The sequence below is a fragment of the Lissotriton vulgaris genome, chromosome 6 (genome assembly GCF_964263255.1).
Source record: "Lissotriton vulgaris chromosome 6, aLisVul1.2, whole genome shotgun sequence".
Taxonomy (NCBI): Eukaryota; Metazoa; Chordata; class Amphibia; order Caudata; family Salamandridae; genus Lissotriton; species Lissotriton vulgaris.
In genome coordinates, this window is record NC_141694.1 from 1,362,267,683 (window position 1) to 1,362,288,917 (window position 21,235).

Here is a 21,235-nt window from a genome sequence, read left to right on the forward strand (position 1 = left end):
CCGATTCCATCACCCAGCATAAAAGCAGTCAGCAAAAGGAATATTCAAATTTAAAAGAAACGAAAAAAAAATCACCAGTTTTCTGTGGCTGGCAGTGCTGTAGATCGCTGAAATCGATTATTCCTCCATTGTAGAGATCGCTGAATAAACCTTTGAACTGGATCTCAGCGTCGCACACTTAGCGATAATTGCAGAACAAGCAGAAGTAATCAGCGTTCTAACACCCAAAATGGCTGCTCCAGAGACGTAATGATGTCCCAGCGCAAGGTTACGATGAAGCCTTACGCACTGGGTCACATGCGCAGGGAAACGTAGCTAGGCAATGCCGCTGCCTGCGTCCCACGCAGGGGGCCATCGGCAGGGCAGCCACCTTAGTGGCCACTAGTTGTAGCCCCCCCTGTCCAGGGCTTCGAAGGAGGCGCGGCGAGCCTCGTCTGCCCCTCCCCGGGGTCTCCATGACACGCGGCCAGGGGAGGGCTTACCAATGGGGGCGGGCCAGTTACTTAAGCTCCGGCCGCCCCTAGCTCTGCCTCTGTTCCTGCTTCTGTTCCTGTCCGCCCGCCTGAGCGCTGCACCCACCCTATCCTCGTACCCAGCGGCTGGACAGGCGGCGCGGATATGTTGAATATTTTAATGCTTTTTCTTGTGTTGCAGGCGGAGTTACAGGGCGATCTGGAGGCAGACGGGTACAGTAAGGGTACCTCTGTGGCAGACTGGTACAGTAAGGGTACCTCTGCCTGGCACAGTAAGGGTGCCTGAGCCAAGGACCTGGAGCCGCAGGAGGTTCCGGGAAACCGCGACGGCACCCCCTTATTCTTTCGGGCGGTCGGGGGGGCCTGAACCGACCGGGGGTGTGCCATACTGCTCCGCCCTGAAAGGGGGGGCGGGAGTACAAGATAAGGATCTACAAGGTGCTGCACTGTCCGAGCGTCGACTCACCCTGCTGGCTGGCTCATTAGGCAGGCGGGACAGCGAGGGGCTGCCTGCCTTGGATCACCCATCAAAAGTCATAAGCTTCTTGTATGAAAATAAACCTGCAGCAGTTCTTACCCATAAACAATGTGCCCAGTGTAATCATTATATGAGCAAAATGTGTATGATGTTGGGTGGGAGCGGATGAGGGTGTGGGCACTATGTCCCTGACGCGAGAACTCTCACGCGATGAGACTCGCGTTGGTGCTGACATCTTCCTACCGTTAGTGATGACGTCGGTGCCCCTTTCCAAACTGGATCCGGAACACCAAAAATCGTCGGAGTATGGCCAAGTGAGCTCTCTGGGTGCCAACAGATGAGGCAGAAGCAGCCGCACGTCGGATCCGCCGCTGGAGAGGAAGCTGCTCTTTACAAAACGCTGTGATGCTGCCAGAAAGAAGACGCTTGAATCTGAGTCAGGTCAGCTACGTCAAACGTCGCCAAAAATGATGTTATATAAATGCAGGAAACCAGTGATGTCTTCTTAAGCATATGTTGTAGTTTATTCAGGAGTATAGGATAGAGCACACAACCTCCTAGCTGACCAGACTCATAACTGCCAAGTCTGGAATCTCGCTGAGTGATGAAACACACTAAGAACATTGCTAAGCTCTAGAACGGTGTAAGTAAAGGCCACAAAGGAAGGGTTACGGAGAACATAAGATTAAGCATTTACAACACAACACTACCAAACCCATACAATTCTAAATCTAGACATCTAGCGGAATCCATGGTGGTCTAGTTTGCATCAATCCCCCAAATTTTCTTACTCATACTGCCCTGCAACATCCATTCAGGCTGCTGAAATCATCATGGTCAGACTAGCTGGAGTTTAAAAATGTTGCTTTCTTGTTATTCCTTGACCAGTGCGTAATTTATAAAAGAAAGAAGGCCAGTGCCCAAAGCTCTGCTCTGATCTTATAACAATATACTGTTATTATTTTTATCAGTTTTACTAGACATCAGCCAAACCTCAATAAACACTGGCAAAGTCAATTGATCTAGGTTTAATGTGCTAACGTGTAAAGGTCAGCCATGCAAAAATATGCATTTGTGCATGTGTTAGCAAGAAGCCAAAAGAGGGAGAGGAAGGAAGACGTAAAATAGTCTTTTATATATTTCAATATATGCACTCAACTAGAGGCGAAAAAGATACACTGAAACAGCCAACAGAGCATTAAGTGGGAGAGAGATACTCTTCAGGGCTGCACGAAGATGTGATAGACAAAGTCTCAAGCTTATGGCTCAAACAGTCTAGTCAAAAATAACCAAAGTTTGAAGGGGGCAGACCTAAAGCCCACGGTATGTATATTTGGAAACAATAGTCAAACTCAAACCTAAAAATGTTACCTTGTATCAACTGGAACTTGTTTTCGATGTAATTGGGAGGGACACTGACTCATATATTTGCAGCCCTACATGGGTTGTAATGCAAAAACGTTGCAGCATATTTACAAGCCCCTTGCGCCACTTTTGCACCACTGTTGCGTCACTTATGTGACGCAGCGGCGGTGTAAAGCTAGCGCCATGCTGCGACAGAATTACAATGTGACGCATCTAGGTAGATGTGTCATGTTGTAAAGCCCTGCGCCACATGAAATCTGCGTCAGATTTCATGTGGGCGTTCCGGCGCAGGGTGGGCGTTCCGTCGCAGGAACGCCTCGGAAAAGTGACGCATTGAAATCTAAAAGATTTCACTCAGTCACTTTTCCGACGGCGCTGCGTCAAAACCTCACGCCTGCTTGAAGCAGGCGTGAGGCTTGACACACCATGTTGCAGATTGGCTGGGTTAGAACAGTGCTGGAGTTGTGGCGCGCCTGCAACATGACTCCAACACTGCGCCAACCTTACGCCGGCAGATGCGACACCCATCTTCATTTCCTTGCGCCATGGCACGCCGCATTGTAAATGCGGCGCATCCATGGTGGCGCACGGCTTGTAATGCATGTCGCAAGTTTCCTGACGCATCCCTGCTGATTTGCAGCGATGCGGCAGGAATTGTAAATCTGCCTCTTTGTATTTAGGCAAAGGTCAGTTACAGGACCTCGGAGGGGCCTGCTGCGTGTCTGAATACAACACTGTTAGGTATATTACTGCTATTAAAGCCAGAGGAGGCACAGGAAGATTTCACTAAGACTTTAGCTTGTTTAGAATTGGAGAAATCCAGAGTACCTTGCTGTTGAGAATGAGAGGTACCTGTTCAGAAAATATGCTAAATTTGAATGACGATTTATGATGTCCAAAAGTGAGTCAAGAAGAGTGCTCCATCTAGAGAATCACTTCAATAGCGAAAAAACAAATGTCAACGATCTTTACTTATTAAGCAGTAAATGTAAATTACAATTATTAGGATTAGATTTATGAATTGATTAGCTTTCTTGTTTTGTTTGCAATGCGGTCATTTTGTCATTTGTTGGGGTTCAGTCACTCGAGGCTCTTAATTAAGTTTATCTACTTGTGATGACAGTGCGTGTGTGCGTGTGCGCGTAAGCGCGCGTGTACGTGCTGTGCGTGCGAGTGTGCGTGCATGCGCGTGTGTGTTAATCTCCTCAAGTTAATTCAGGCAGGGTTCTTATACCAGTAGAGTGTAAAAAGGAAGATAACAAAGGTGCGGCCCCTTTGAAAAGCTCAGGGATATCTGGCCACGTTGCATATGGAGCACAAAAGCGTCGCCTTCCTCCTTGACACAACGTCAGAGAGAATAATGGAGCAGGAGAGGCAATCTCTCACTGGGAAGCTATCAAAAGTTTGTAGGCCCAGAGTTCAAGGTGCAACCGCTAGCCAGGCAATTAGCCATCAAACGCGCGGGCTCCCATCACATCACGGAGCGGAGGCATGCAGATGACTCTACTTAATTATTGGCAGTCACCAGCTGTGCTTTTCAATATAATGGATGAGGTCCCTGCGAAGTGTCTCCTGCGAGAGCTAACTATGTAATCCACCTGGGACGGTGTTTTTCAATTAATTTTATCTTCAATAATTTGATGAGAAAAAAGAGTTGTTTCGGTCATTTCTCTTGTGTACGGACCGTGTCATATTTCAGGGCAGGGAACATTTATTGTTGTGATTAATACCTGAGAGCTCTGTGGCCTAATGAGAAAGTGCCAGACGTGTCTGAAATGAAATTGCGCCTTTTTTCCTGCCCTTCCTCTGAAACCAAGTAAACATTTGATTACTTGCAGTTCCAGTTCGGAGGCTCATCTGGCCAGGGCTGAAATGTTATGGCTCCGTATCTGACCCTAGCTGGACACTAGGCATCCTTTTTTGAGTGTTTTTCGAATTAGAATTTTTATGATTACCAAATACATATATTGGCTAATTCAGGGCCTCATTTATGAAAAGTGTTGCGTAGCTAAGGTAAAACAGCGATGCAACACTTTTCAGTGCGCCCTCCTTCTGACACCATGTTTTCGCCGTATTTACTGTATGGCGCTCCATGTCGCAAGGATTGAATGTTACGTAAGGAATCCTGACGTATCTGTAGGTGCAAAATGGCGCCTTGCTGGAGTGTGTCTGGGAACAGATGCAACTCCAGCAATGTGTCATTTCACTTGGGGCAAGCCCCATATGAAAAAGCCTGCGTCACCACTTATGCCTGCTTCAAGCAGGTGTAGGGATTTGACGCAGTGGCACCGTAGAAGTGAAGCAGTGAAATCTCGTAGATTTCACTGCCACACTTCTACAAGCCTTTTCTGTGCCGGAACGCCCACCCTGCATACATTATATCTGTCGCAGCTATAATGTAGCGCAGGAGTTTTAAAAGTGGCACATCTGCTTAGATTCGTCACTTTGTAAATATGGCGCAGCGTAGTGCATTTTTAAGTTGCTGCAGCATCACAAACGGTGACGCAACAGCAGCCTAAGGGCCTCATAAAAAAGGCCCTCGTTGTCCAACAGTAAAATTGAAATCAAGCGCTAACATTTTTTCCTCGAACTTTTAAATGACAGGTTTCACACACATTGGGCAAACGGACTACAAACAGCATTAACGGTTGCAGAGAGTATTACTTCACGATATTCCCCCTTGCACGTGAGAAAACTCAGAAGGAGGCACTAAAACCGAGCGATTACCCGGCAGTAGCGCTACTTTCCCTGAGCTTTTTATATAACTCTGAAAGGGGGCAAAGTGTGGTCATTTTACCGTAGCATTCTGATCATGTAGGCAATCTGTCTTTATTTTACCTTTCTAACCACTATCTTGTATTTTACACATCTGAAACAGAAATTAAGACACTATAGGTTTTCAGATTCTTGCTGTTTGATTCTTTCTACATCCTGTAGAAAAACAGCAGTGCCTTCCACGATTGCAACCATCTGGAAATATGTGTTATGCACCTAACAAGACGCCCAGTTATGGTACTATTTTTGATGCATATGTTCACATGCATTGCTCTGTGTTTTATTTAGTTGTTTATTTTTAACCCTCAAAATACTCATAGATGGCATCACTCTGCATCCCCATACTGTCTTCAGAATAGTTTAGGTACCGCTATTGTTCTAAAAGAGGCATTTTTTGGTGCACAGCTGTGGTAAGTAACCCCACGAATCAAAGAAACAGGTAGAATTTCTAAGTAGCAGTGACAGTAGCAGGATCACTAGGCAAGCAAAAGGGACACGCATGCTCATTGACCCCTCACCTTTGACATCAAAGGTGTAAGATTGATCTTTTCCTTTTAAACGAATCTCTATTTAAATCCCGACTCTGTAGCGAGATTATAAACAGTATTTGTTGTTAGGCAGATACACTTGCTACTAAAACTAGCAAATCTGAAGGTATACTAATTTCAAAAGAGTTTTAGATTGATTAAATCGTAGGTAGGTAAGCTGTGCGCACGTGTTTCAAGTAGCAACATAAAGGCTTATCTAAAGCTAGCTACTCCACTGTATAGATTCCCAGAAACATCCCAAAATATTTCTGACATTTGCTTATCTACTGAAAGGCAGAAGATGGGAACTAATGAAAACCTCTTGCCTCCATACCTACCACACATACATACTTAATGTGATGCTATACAGGTGTTCATTGCTAGTTACAAGGCAAACGTTTGAGTGATTATGTCCATGTTAAAAATAAAGGTATCAACAATAATCTGCCAAATTAAAAGAAACACTTTCAATTTTGAAATTCGTAAGGATTGTTATTACTGATTTACATTTGGAAGTATGACTATTACTGCTTAAACCATGTTTGTGATCTCTCTATAGACCGCTTCAGCCGACTGTCACAGGCATCATTGTAGCTACGACTTTAAAATATATTATGAGTAGGCTTTGGGTCGACCCCTTGCTCATGACTGGATGTGTTTCTTGTCAATTTCAATTCCCTGCTTCTGATTCAATGGCGTTCCACCCTCCTCTTGCGTTTGTCCCACTCCTTCAGCATTTAGGTTTCACCCATGGTTTCTCGTTGAATCTATTGCTGACATCAGTGAACTATTTTTCGGTTTCCTTTTTTTCTGTGCCATTTGAGACTTGGCACTCAATGAGAGTGCATGTCCTGCACCTTCCTCTTTGTCCCTTTCTCCCTTTTCTGTCTCTCTCTAATGATTTTTCAAAAAAAATCAAATCTCTTTCACTTTCTTACTCTGTCTCTGTCCACCCTCCACCTCATCAGCCATCATCAGATTCTCAACGTCACTACCACTCTATTGCTCTCTCCCATATTTCTGCCACCAACATTAAGCATTGCTGCAGTTCTCCCTCACTCCCTTCCTTCGCCTCTCTCTCCTTATCCTTTGCACGCTACTCACCACTGCTGCCAATATTTGTACAACTACACCAGCAATGGCAAAGCAAATAGTGGGGATGCCCTTCTTGAAATGTTATCTTCTATGCTCCCAAGAAGGGTGTCAAGCTTCATGTAGATACAACATTACAACCATCTTGGAATGGTATAACAATAAGTATGCAAAAAAAAATTGTCATATCACCCCGAGGATGCTATCAAATTGTGTCTAGATGCAAAGTGATGGCCACCTGGCATGTTATTGTTTTTTTAACAATCAATCTTATTGATTTTATTAACAATGGTACAACCACACAGTAGGTTGATGGGATACACCACCATTTTATACATGGTATATGACATGCAAGTTGTGTCGAATAAAACTGATGACAAGTACAGATGCCAAGACACTAGGGCATACTCATCATTATAACACTTGCATCGCTTGATTTGACCCAGCCATTTACCCCATAATCGTTTGCGTTTCTTTTGACAGCCTCTACCTTCATACACAGGTATCTCTTGCATCGCGCACCAATCCAGTCCTTACACCAATGTGCCACGGTGGGAGGTGTGGTTTCTTTCTATTTGGTTGCTATATCTCATGTTGCTACCAAGTGGCTGTGCCCAAGAATGCTTTGTCTGCCCAAGAACCCCGTGAGCCCTCCAAACCCCACAGGAGGAGAATCGAAGGGGTGTATGGCACCATAAAGCACGTTGGTGAGTTCTGTGACTATGGCAGACCAATATTTATGTACTACTGTACATGACCACACAATATGGTAAAAGTCTGCAGGGCTCTCTGTGCAGCAAGGCAATCAGGGCTCAAGAGGAGACTGGCATGATGCAGTCTGGCCGGAGTGAGGTAAGCACAATACAGGTAGTACGTTTGGATTAATCCGGAGGAAATAGTTATGACCCAAGGGGCTATGATGGCATGGCACCAATCGTTGTCCTCTAAGGGCCCCAACCATCGCTCCCAGCATAACCTAAGGTAATCTAGGGCATTAGGTGCTTTAATGATGAGTGTTTGGTAAATCTGGGAGACTCCTCCTTTCCCTAATGTTCCCATAAGGAGTTTGGCTTTGGGTGGGCTGCACTCCGGGACAGAAGTCTAATTGGGGACATGACTGCTGAGTGTGTGCCTAAGTTGCAAGTATTTCTAAAATTGTGTAGAATTAATGGTATAAGTATCTTGCATCTCCTGAAAGGTGCATTTGTGGGTACCAGACCAGATATCACCCAGTTGTGTTATCCAGAAGAGGTCCCAACTCCCGAAGCCCTCCAGTTTGACCACCTCTCTCAACCAAGTGCTGTGCCATAGGGGGGTCTGGAGTATGAGTTTAGTGTCCCAATGTGACTGTTGAAGAGTGGATCGCCACACAAGGAAAACCGCCCGGGTCACTACTGGAATGGTGAACCATATAGCATCGCCACAATATGGGGAACCCTAGGAAGGTGAGCTTTAGTTGGTACGTCAAGTCTGACCAACCCTTGAGAACATGTAATTGATTACTAGATGTTGGGCCACCAGGTAACCGTAGTAAAGATTGGCCATCCCTAGGCCCCAAACATAGGGAGTGCTTTGACAGTGGATAAGGGCCAGACGGGGTCTGGATCTGCCCCAAAGAAAAGCTGTGGCTAGCCTATCTAAGGTCTGGAACCAGTGGTGTGGCAGGTAGAGCTGGAGATTCTTAAAGACATAGAGAAATCGGGGAAGGATCATAATTTTTTATAAAGCTATTCTCTCCATTGGGTTCAATGGTAAGGATTTCCATTTGTAGAGATTGTCTTTTGCTCCTTAGTCAGTGGGTTATGTTTAAGGGACCATATGAGCTCTGGGTGCGGTGCCAACCAAATTCCTAAATAGTAGAAACTGAGGTGCTGAACTGGGGATGGAGGATTTCCACTCTACACTGTCCTGGGAATCGGTTAATAGCACCAAGGTGGACTTGGCCGGGTTGACCAGTAGTCCTGATGCCTCACTAAAGAGCTGGAGTACTCGGAGGCACAAAGGACCTGTAAATCAGGGTCAGTTAAAAAGAGCAGGACATCATCTGCATAAACTGCAATATGGTCCTCTTGGGCACCCTCCCATTGCCAACCTCATACCTGGGCATCACATCTAATGAGGTGAGCCAATGGTTCGATCGCCAGGGCAAAGAGGAGGGGTGACAGGGGGCAACCCTGACGTGTCCCTCCGCAGATGGAAAAAGGAATCTGATAGGACACATTTTAGCTGAACTCGAGCCATAGGGTTGGAGTAAAGTACGTCGACGAGTCTGTGGGAAAGTGGTCCAGTACCTGCTCTTGATAGTACCTTTTCCAAGTATCTCTAATCCACGGTGTCGAAGGTTTTTTCAAAATCTATGAGTAGTAAGGCCAGGCTGGGTGACAGCAGTTGGCGGTGAGTTAATGCGACTTGAAGACGTCAAAGGCAGTGCTGCATGCTTCTGCGGGGCATGAAGTTGCATTGATCAGGGTGGATAAGTCTATTAAGCACTGGTCTAAGGCGGGTAACCAGTATCGTTGCATAAATCTTTACTTCGGCATTGATGAGCAACATCGGGTGAAAATCTGAACAGGAGGATGACGGGGGTTCCGTCTTTTGAGTGACTACAATCGAGGCCATGTCAATGTCCAAGGGGAACGTGCCCTTCTTCGCCGCTTCTTCACAGAGGGAGTGAAGCCCTGGCATGTTATTTAGTATACTTTATTTTATACCATTCCAACTTACATTGCTTCTAGTTGCAAAGTGACAGTCATCTTGTAAATATGGAAAATATCATTCTAAGATACCTGAATGCTGATACTGGTTTTGACAAGGCTTTTGCCGCATTGGCAAAGCCAATACCTACCACCAACCAGTATTGGCAAAGCAGGCCTGATTGGCTTTGTCAATGCTTACTTAATTGCATGTGTAAAGAAACAGCAGTTTTGATTATCAAAACCGGGTGTTGCACACATTTCCTCAAAAAACAGCGTATAATTTGGAATCAAGTGTGTCAAACATCTGTTTTGTAGGTTAAATCATGGCTATATAATATTCTGGGATTATTAATTGTGTGAATACTGATAAAGTCAGTGGTGAAATCTATCCTTATATCAGTTTTGTCATTTGTAAGAAATTGTACCCTTTAAAAAAAATAGACAAAGTAGAAGCACTGACAGACCCAGAAGAAGGAGCGTGTCAAAAAAAGTATTGTTTTTAGATAAAGGCCCAGACACGGGACAAAGAAGGCAAAACATGTAGAATGGCCCAGAAAACACAGAGGATGACACAACAAATAAAAACATTTAATAGCCAAGTCATCAAAAATGCACAAATGCCTACAGAAAGGGTTAATCTTTGTGCTATAAGTCCAGCTCTATATAATCACCACAAAACTATGCTGGGCAGTTTATTTTATGCAGCAAACAGGTTGCCCAATAGATAAAAGACAAGTCTATTTAAACCATGAAATAAATGGAATTCACAATTTTTAAACAAAATAATATTTAATCAGGTAGTAATAGAGGACCTAGAAACATATCATTCAAGTACACATTCAAATTCCAAACAATCAAATGTGAAAGGCATTAAAGAATTGAAGAAAAACGCCAATTTAATTATAAAGGCTGCAGATAACAGGGTAGCAATAGTCAATGATAGAAAGAGCAACGTGCCTGCTAAAAGTAAAGAATTGATTGAGAAAATAGAAATATGTAAAACTAAGCACAGACCGAAAATTCGAGAAGCAGAAATACCTCAGTGGACATTTACAAAATGCATGGATTGATGAAAATGAAAAAAAAAAATGATTCAACAAATGGGATTTTAACTCCAGTTTTCATTGGTTGCCTCAGATATTTATAAATGTATTGGTCCCGCCATTTATCCCAATATTTTCAGACCAAGAATGAGTTTTTGTTCCATTAGTAATCTACTTAGATTACCATATTCAACAGTTGTTGAAAACTATACCCACAATAGGAACGCTAATACAGATTTCATACTAAAATTACAGACACGAAGGGTCATATTTATCAAAAGTTGACGCAACGCAGAGCAGCAAGCAAAGTTGCATGAAAGGAAGAGCGCTGAAAAGCACCATATCTTCTCAGATATGGCGATCTTCAGGTATCTCCCGCCACTGGTGCACTTGTGGCTGCCTAGCACTAAAGCAAGCGCCCTTGCACCATGGTGCAAAGGTGCTTGCGTGACAAGCAGAGAGTTGTTTTTGTGCAAGGAGGGCTTCTTTCCTGCTAAAAAATAATCCAAGGAGGCATGCTTCTCTTTCTATGTATGAAGCAGAGTACATAATACTTAAAAAAAGGGAGTAACAAGGAAAATAAACATATTTCTCCTTGTTATGCTGGATGCACAGGAATGCTCATTCTCCACCCATGGAACGCCTACCACTAAGAAATTTAACAAAGTGCAATGTACGCTGCTGTGTTGCCTTACATTTCTTTACAAAGCCATGCAAGGCCACTCAATTGTAAATCCCAAATCAGCCTTTGCGTTACCCTGCTTCGCCTAGTGTGACACAAGGGCGAAGCAAAGCCTTGGTAAATATAGGCCATAGTCTATTTACAAATGATGTTGAAAATCTATATGGGAACATCACACACAAAAGTCTTAGAAGCTATGGAAGCTATCATATTGAAAAGTGACATGTTTGCAGAAAAAAGAGTTTACCTAACGAAGGGCTTACATTTAATTTCTATATGACAGCAATTTTTGTTATGAGAGTACATAAAACTGTTGAATCTTCAATAGGCAATAACATGTCGCCAGCCCACGCCACTATTTATATGCATCAAATTGAGCAGCATTTCACATCGACAGGACATCAATAGATATCGACAAATCAAAACCTGGAGGCATAACATTGAGGACGTCTTCCGGGACCGAAGTGACATGGTGAGTTAGAAAGAAACTCAGCAATTATTTGAGAAATGTGCATTTTGCAATCAGATTGACATTAAAATAGGCTAATCAGAAGTACAATCTTCGGACACAAATATATTTAACAAGTCTCAGACACTTAAAAATTGTGTCTGTCTTGTGAGTAGCTTTTATCCAAAGAAATTAAGGCGAACCAATACTTTTAATCAAAACAAGTAAGAATCCCTTTCATTACGCAAACATCAATTCACACGATTCGTAACTGTATCTCTCAATTTGTTTTAAAAAAAAGTGGAAATTTCATCTTTCATCTAATAATGAGTCTCCACGCTCTCTCAACACCGACCACTGTATGATGTAAAAATGTCCAATTTATTGTACATTTATGTAGAAAAATAAAAACTTTTTAAAAAAAAAATAGCATTGCATTAAAAGACTTCACCCTTAAAATCTCATACTATTATACACACCCCTTCATCACAAATCCATCACCGAATGATAATCACCTACAAATGGTTATGGATGACAATGCCCTTAAATATATCAAATACACTAACAATTACTGATAGAGCGCGCAGGTCGCCCAACTCTTTATTTTACCAGATTTCACGCACTTGGGCCCTTGACGTGTTTATGACAGTATTTTAGTGAATAGGGCGAGTTTACACACCACCATCAGCAATTCTATGTGTTTTTCTTACCACTATTACCTGAGTACCTGACTTACCACAGGCACATATTTTCCTGACGGATCAGGAGCTAGCAGTGGACAGGAGATAAAATAATCAAAATACTTTCTACTTTTAATAACACTTTGATACTTTCTAATGGCCACAGACACCTGAAGGGTCTTAAAGATTTTATATAGTAAGTTTAAAATCAGAATGACATGAGGGTAAAACTAATACAGATTAGAATATCAATAATCAGGATTATAACGATAATGTAACTATGAATAAGAGCGAGCACCATTGAGTGCGAGTGGAAAACTACTGGGTTAGGGTAACAGGGAACATGCTATTCAATTTCAGGCTTATACTAAGGTAGTTGAGTTTAAAACATATTGGTCAGTAAATTGCGAAAGTCCTACAAATGATTCAAACTGATCTAAGTCTAACTGCTAATTTAAGCCTAAATTCTAAACACAAGTAAAATTAGATCACACAAATTAAGTAAACAGTTCAAATAAGGTCCTACAGGTAGGGGGGGGAAATGGAACATAGCTAACAAACAGTTTGCATAAAAGTCTTTGGAGATGACAGAGAGAATACCATGGGCAAGGATGCTTTATTAAAAACAGAAGAAGGAAGGAAAATAGATAGACGGACACCCACAATTATATTTACCTAGGACGGGAATGAGGACTAACCCTGGCCACGGGTCAGTTTGGGAACAGGCGAGGATAAAGGACCCTCAAGGATTTAGGATGCCAGTAGGCGAGCAGGTACAGCTCATGGACAGTCGGGACAGGATACCCCTCAGGATTTTGGGTCAGGACTGGGCTCACCAAAGGGCACGACCAACCCCTGCAGCTTCGGGTGCAACGCCTGCGCTACTCCCTCTCTGCACAGAATCCGCCAGTAACCCCGATTGGGTTCTCAAATCTCCCAGCAAAGTGCTTCGCCGGCACTTAAGACTATTCCACCCCTTGGAGTTTGTGGAAATTTCCGACCGAGTGCTCCGCAGCTCTCTGTATCAATCACCTATAGAGTTCGTAGGGTCTGTGACAGGTCAGCTACTCGGACAAGTCAGACAATTTCTCTAGCTAAAACTAGGCTAGTTATACCATTTTCGGGTCCCTAGACCACCCACAAATGTTGCAAGTGACAGGATCCCCAACTTAGGATTGGTCAGGAGAGGTGGTTAGGTCATTGTCACCACCTAAAATTCTAGGTTCCCATAGTTAATATTCAAATTTCGTATCCACCCCTTACATTCCAGTTCCCATGGTTTGAGAAAGGTGTAAAACAATAGAACACACATAACTCTATACATTTGTATCTATTTAGGTACAGCCGAAATCTTCTCCCGGTGCACGGAAGATTTTCCCAGGCGCATCTCAGCTTCAGAAGCCAGCTGGCTTGGTTTTGCTTCTGCGCGGTGCGGGTTTTCCCTCATCATGTGATTAGGGTGACATGGGTTTCAAAGATGGAGCTGCTCCCCACTCCCAGGCCCACAGATACGCGGTACATGAAAAGTAAGCGAAAACAAATTAGAAACACAGAAAAAATGAATACACTGTACACCATGATTAGCTACACTACATCCCTTACTTTATAATATCTATAGCATTAGGGTTTTAGGCAGATATAGATAGATGAGCAAAAGCGGCAGTAGGAAGCGGAGAGCATGTTAAAGACAAAGCGGCCATATTAGCAAATACTGCGCATGAGCGAAAAATCCCTCCAGAACTACGAGTGCGTCACATCACATGGGTATGACCGACGCATGCGCAGACTGGATTTCTGCGAAGCAGCGATTCTGTAGTATGCAAGCCTCATTACGATTAATAGACACATAGGCAAGCATCTCTGGGACACCTGCGTGTAGTGTGAAAGTGCAATATTTTTTTTTTTTTAAAATTTTTGAAAACCTTTATTGTGCATAAAGAAGAGTAACATATACGAACGATCAAAGAGCACATCAGCTTGCATTACGTCTACACATTACCTTAGCAGAATCTCAGTCATCAAAAGGAAGAAGGAATGGAGGATATCACGGCTCCGTGTAGCAGGATGAATAAAGGTTCATTTTTTAAAGTTTTTTGTTATGCAACTAGTAACGTCAGGCCGTTGTGTTCCGTACCAAAAAATAAGCGAAGAACAAGGTCCATGCAGGCGGGACATGACGTAAGCAACTGTATCAAGCCCTTCGTAGATCAGCAAACAAGTCCCCGCCGGGGAGGACGGTTATACAATAGCAAAGCCACAGAGTTACACCCATGACCCAGTTACAGCACCACTACCACCCTACACCCGGCATTCCCATACATGGACGAAAAAGTTGAAATCATAAAGGAGAACAAAACAGGTCCCATAGAAACTAATAAAAATGAAATATAACCCCCCACCCTACACACATGCAGAGGCTATGGCCTACCCCCCCCTAGCAGCGTGTCTGTCGCCCTATAAACCCGAAATTTAGAAAGAAGAAGAGTCGTAAGAATGAGGAGGAACAGCAAGAAGAGCGGAAAGAGAGAAGAAAGAGGAAGAAAAGAAGAGGAAAAAGAAAAATTTCACTCTCGAATACAGGGAGGGAGAAAAGAACGAGCTAGTCTACCACTCCCTATAAGAAGAAATGGGGGGGAGGAGCCCACCTAATATCCAAGCTCCCGGACCCCAGCCATCCACTGCGTCCCACACTGAAACCCACCTACTCCAAATGCGACAGAGCTGTATTAAAGAATAACAGTAGGGAAGATAAAGAGACCATATCACAGTGAGTGCGCCCAGCATTTACAAAAACAGTCCTGGTGTTCTTGAGGCCCACCCTGGAGAACATAATATCAGTAAACCCTCCAAACACGACATGATAACAGGCACATGGCAAATCCAGTAACTGATAATAATACAATCCCATGTAGAACCGCCGGACTCCCACAGGACCACCCTCTCGCCACCAAGGAACATAAAAGTGCAGGATAGTCACAAGCTCAAATGGGCGAGGGGCCACAATGGCAAAATTATCAGCAGTTCAAAACGATGAATAGTCCGGGTCTCCACCAGCCGATCGAAGCAGACGAGGTGATATGCCCCCTCAACCCTGGCCCGATCGACGAAACTTCTCCAGGCAGGACCGTCGCAGCAGATACGTGTCCAGCAGAACAAAGGGACAAAATGGCCGCACTCGCCATGAAGGAAGCATCAGAGAGGAAGATGAGCGTCTTCGTTCCCTAACTAACACATCGGCCAAGATGACAAGCCCCCCAGGCCATTCAGGAGGTCTCTCACTCAAGCATTGTTGAAGGAGGGCTTCGAGGGCTACACTCTCAAAGGGGGCAAGCAGCTGGGAGAGTGACAAGCGAAGCCCCGAGTGCAGTCGGTCAGGCAGAGTCAATGTTCCCGGAGCGAGGGGAAACCTCGCAACAATAGTAGCATCAGCAGGGCGGCATTCAACACCGTATCTAGGTACATGGCGATCATCCGCTCGCACTTGTGGTAACACTGTATCCACTTGCAAGGTACACACAGGCAGCGTAGAAACAGGCAGCGCCGGCCGTCTGAAGGAGGACACAACCCCATCGATCTGTTCCCCCAGTTGTTGAGCAATGTGCCGCCATGTTGCTCGTAGATCTATGAGGGCATCAAGAATGTCGCCATAGGTTAGGTCACTCCGTGTTTCCAGCCGAGCCACAGTACTCCGCGTCACTTCTGACTCTCCACCCGGGCCAGGTGCGGGCAAGTCTGCATAAGCTGGGGACGAGGGACCAGCCCGCTGGCTTTGTTGGGGGGCAAGCGCCATTGCCGTCTCACCCACGGATCCACACTGGAGGGAAGGGGGGGGGCGACCCCGGCAAGGAAGGGCGATCTTCGCTCCACGGAGGGGCACGCAGCCACCAGCGCGGAGGGTCAGCACAATGAGGTCTCCCTCGGGTCCCGGGGGTACGATCTGTGCGCGACCAGAAGGGCGCTGCAAAATGGAGTCTGCCCAGGACAAAGGCTGCGTAATAGGGAGAGCGAGGAACAAGGAGATCCCGTCTTCCAGGCGCACTCACCACAGCAGACTAGAGTCGCACCCCTCGGGTCAGGATAAAGCCTCCCGTCTCCAGCATTCGGGCCGATCCAGACGCCGGCACCTCCACTGCCCGTCCGCCCAGCTGAAAGCACCAGTGACCTGCGGCTGCAATCGGCACCAGGGTCGCGGTCATCCCCGGTAATCAGTTAGTCACCGATTCCTCGTCCAAAACGGCCGGCGAAGGTCTCATATGAAAGCGACTGACTTCAGCGTGTCCAAGTCATCGTCGCAGCGTGGAGCACGAAAGGATTAGTGCCAGGATGTCAAAGCGGAGCAGACGGCTCCGGGAGCCGGGCGCTCACACGTCCGTCCCGTCCGCCATCTTGGCTCCTCCCCTGAAAGTGCAATATTAATGACAAAACGGGTTGGTTAATGACGTTATGAGTCATGTGAGGTTCTTGAATGCGAGCAAGTTGCTTTACGTGCGAATCCTTGCTCCATCAATCCCCTCTTTGATGATGTTTACTATCATTACTATTAATGGAAACAGATGCCAACTTCAATTCTCTTCCATCTCAATCTCCACACATTTGTTGTTAATTATTTTCCCTGCATCCTTATTAGGATGGAAATTCTTCGCCTTTTTGTATATTTGGTTTCTGAACTCTTCTAATTCCAGTTCATCAACATTCCGTTTCACTCCTCTCTTATTTACCGTATATTTCTTTCTGCATTTTTGACATTTGCTGCAAATTATTATAATCAGCACAATCAAACTTATTCCAGCTATTAGCATCAGTATCTTCCCCACAATACTTCGACCTATGTTAGAAAACCAACTACCTACAGAGGAGAGACCATCTGTTAGTCTCTTCCAGGCACTATCAACCTCCAGTGGTTTGAGTTCTTTTTCCAAATTAGTTATGTTTCACACATATTTCTTAATTTCTACGCTCTTATCAGGAATGTAAGTGCAACAATGTTGCGCCTTCAGCATCCTGCAGACTCCGCCCTCTTTTGCCAATAAGGTATCAAGAGCAAGTCGATTCTGTAAAACCATTGATCTGATCCCAACCATTTCAGTATTGACCAGCAGGAATCCAGCAGCAGTGTCAGTTGATAACCGATCCACTACTGTAGACAATTTGCAAATTCGGTGAGTATTCAGAACCACTTCCACTCCAGGTATCAGTGCACAAAATATATCACCTATAATTTCTCCTACACTTTCTCGTCTACTACGTACTAAACCATTAGTATTTTCATTGCTTCCAGCGGCATTGTTCACATGGTATATTTTCGGTAAGACAATGCCAAAATAGCAGCTTCCATACCAGTGATCCGGCAATTTGAAATAAGCCTTCTTTCCACATATATAATAAATTCCGGGAAACACAGGTTCTGACCCATTTTTGAAACCCCAACCTCCAATTACCTTGTAATTATGTTCGCATTCACTGGAACCGATGAATACATTGTTATAATAACTAGTCTTTTCTCTATGAAGACAGAGTTTCCCTTTTCGTTCGAAGTCCAGCAACAGTGCAGGATTAGCTTCACCATTTGAGGTGCTTTCCATGTTTTCAGCCCATTTAGGAGTTTTCTGTTTCTTATCATTTGTCTTTTTCTGGAAACTCTTCCTTCTCTTTTCTGCCATTTTTAAGAAAAATTTCTCTTGCTCATGTAGTGAACAAGTCAAATTATCTCTACGTGCTTCATTTAAATCTATGTCACCTATAGTCAGAAAGTATTCTCCCATATAACGAGTCACGTCACTTTTTGTATGTACAATGTTCAGGTTTCCCCGAATAGGAAGTTCAGAAAAGATTACGTCAGAGTTTGAATAGTAGTACTGTAAGGTGCTTCTATAAAATAAGCTTGCTAGTATACTACAGGAAATTCCATCGGTCAGGGGTAGATGGTGATAAGTCACACCTTCAGCTACTGAAGTAGGTAGCTTCATGCATACATAGCAATCTTCTATTTCCATGGCTTCTACATAGTGCACTAAAAGATTTGCAAAGACATTTAAATGTGTTCTGTTTTTGATTCTGTGATAATGTAGTCCTTCCTCATCTGATGCATCTAAGTCAGGTCTGGTTTGTTTCAGGCTAACTGCATTCTCACGTCTTTCTACACTTCGTGGTGTTTCTTCGGTTTGTACAACTTCTGTGTCTGGCGTCACTGGTTTAGTAGGGTACAAGTTAGTATCTTTACTTATCATAAAAGGTATAAAGACTGTTAGTCCTATCCATACTACCAGTACTATTGCTACACTACATAAGCATATTTTACAGCATGTTTTACAACAGTTTCGTCTAGGTCTTCCATTCACATTTGAATCAGACATTTTGGCTCACAAGTGGCTTTCCAACCCCTCTTTGTTTCTTTACACAAGAGGCTTACGCAGTTTCACTTTCAAGTTGGGTCTTCTTCTTCCGAATTCTGATCAGCAATCGAATCTTGGTCGCTTTTGTCGCTTATTTCGGGATCATCAATTTCTTCCAACACCAAGTAAGTCCATTCAGGGCTCCGATCATTTTTGTTTTGCCTTTTTATTCGGGTACTGCGTCTGTTTGGCTGAGTTCCGGTTCTCTGTCTTTCACTGGCAACCCTTTTTTGGTCTTCTAATTTCTCTTCTACTGTCTTTAACCTTAGTTTCAGTCTTTTTATGTATCTGGGTTCACTTTTCTTCTTGAGCCTTTTAGCTATCGCTGTAGTTTGGCTCTCCTCACAAGCCCTTTTATTTTCGTTCGGTTGTGGCACTGTTATTTCGATGATATCTTTTTCCCTTCCTGTCTGACTAGTCCCAGGTCTTTCTTCAGTTTCTTCTGCCTGGTTTCTAAGCTGGCCTTGTTCAGGTATATTTTGGATTTGTCTTTGAGTTTCAACTGTTTCAGGCTCTGCCTCCTGAACACGTTCGTCTATTTCTATCTGTTCCTGTTCATGCACTTCGAACCCTTGATTTTCTTCCGCATGAACTTCAGCCCTAATTACTATCTGTCCCTTTTCAGTTTCTGGAGTCTTTGGAGGAGTGTTGATGACTTGGTCTGTTCCTACTTGACCTATTTCCTGATCAGGTCTGATGTAAATCTCGATAACCTGATCTTCTCCTTCTAGTCCTGTCTCATCCTCACTATCCCACTCTCTGGTTCTTATTGGATCAAGAATCAGATCATCTTCTGGGAACCATTCGTCTTGACTGGTGCTCGGTAGTATGACATAAGCTAGATCCGGACCCTCATCTGGAGTCTCCTCAGCTGCACCACCTTCAGCTTCAGTCGCTTCTTCTCCGGTTACCCTCTTGGTATGGCTGGCATGGATCCACTTTGGCATGCCTGCGCACTTCACGGCAGTTGTAGTGAAAAGGATCACCTGTCTCGGTTTCCCCCACTTTGGTCCAAGGCAACTCTTCCGGGTGTGTTTCTTCAACACAATCCAATCACCAGGTTTCAGTTTATGAGCTGGAGTGGTTGGCCAGGCGACGGCGTCCTCCCCAATCTGGTGAGAGATAGAACGCACTTGGTCACCCAGCTGCCTGCAGTATTCTAGTACCAAATCATCAGAAATACTTAGCAGTTTGTGTCCAGGTACCCATGCCTGTCGCATCACTCTTCCCATTAGTATCTCATGGGGACTCAGACCTGTCTTTCAGTCTGGAATGCTTCTTAATCCCATCAGGACAAGGGGCAAAGCTTCTATCCAGTTCAATCTTGTAGAGTTACACATTTTCGCCAATCTTGATTTTATAGTGCCATTCACCTGTTCGACTACTCCAGAAGTCTCTGGATGATATGCACAGTGCAGTTTTGGCTCAATATTGAATGCCTTATAGAGTTCTGATAAGATTTCGTTGGCAAAATGCCCACCTCTGTCTGTTTCAATTGTTTCTGGAAAACCATACCTATGTATTAGTTCCCTAAGTAACAATTTGGCTACAGTAATAGCATCATTTTTCTTTGCTGGATAGGCCTCCACCCACCTTGAGAATAGGCAGACTATAACTAGGACATACCTATATCCCTTGCACATGGGCAACTGAATAAAGTCAGCCTGTAGTCTGATAAAGGGACCTTCTGCCTTTCCAATTGTACTCTGGTCCACTACTGTTCTTTTTCCTGGGTTAAATTGCTGACAAACCAAGCACCTCTGGCAAAGTGTCTCCACAATGTTTCTGAACTTCGAATTATACCACACTTCTTGGAACATACGGCACATTGCATCCCTCCCTATGTTTGTGTCTCCATGTATCAATCTGGCCATTGGAGCAACCATACTGTCTGGTAATACAGGCATACCCTTCCCATTAACAATAACACCATCCCTGTCCCTAGGTTGACATCCATCTGTCTCCCATCTCTCCTTTTCCTCCACCTCTGCTGCTTGCTGCAACTCTTTCAGTTCCCTCCAAGTAGATACATTCTCAAACACCATAAGTTGGCAGCTGTTTCCGCCTCCCCATAATTTGACTTTTAGGGACATTTTGTATCGGGCACAATATTGGGCAATTTGGTCAGCATATCGATTTCCGGCTGTCACATCGTCATTGCCAGATTTGTGAGCAGCACACTTGACCACCGCCAATTCTTTGGGCAACTGGATTGCTTCCAGTAGATTCTGTACCACTTTTCCATTTCTGATAGGGGTACCTGAGGAAGTCATGAATTCTCTTTGCAACCATAACTGGCCGAAGTCATGCACAACCCCGTAACCATATTGACTGTCAGTGTATATGGTTACTCTCTCATTTTTCCCTTGTTTGCAAGCTCTTGCCAATGCAATTAATTCAGCTACTTGGGCAGATTTTATTTCACTTAAGTAGGATGCCTCTAGGGTCGTTTCCAGTGTGACTACGGCATAGGCAGCACTCAGACCCCCATCCTCATGTCTTAAACAGGAGCCATCCACAAACATCACAAGGTCTTCTACAGGTAGGGCTGTTTCTTTTATGTCAGGACGTGGTTTAGTGCTAA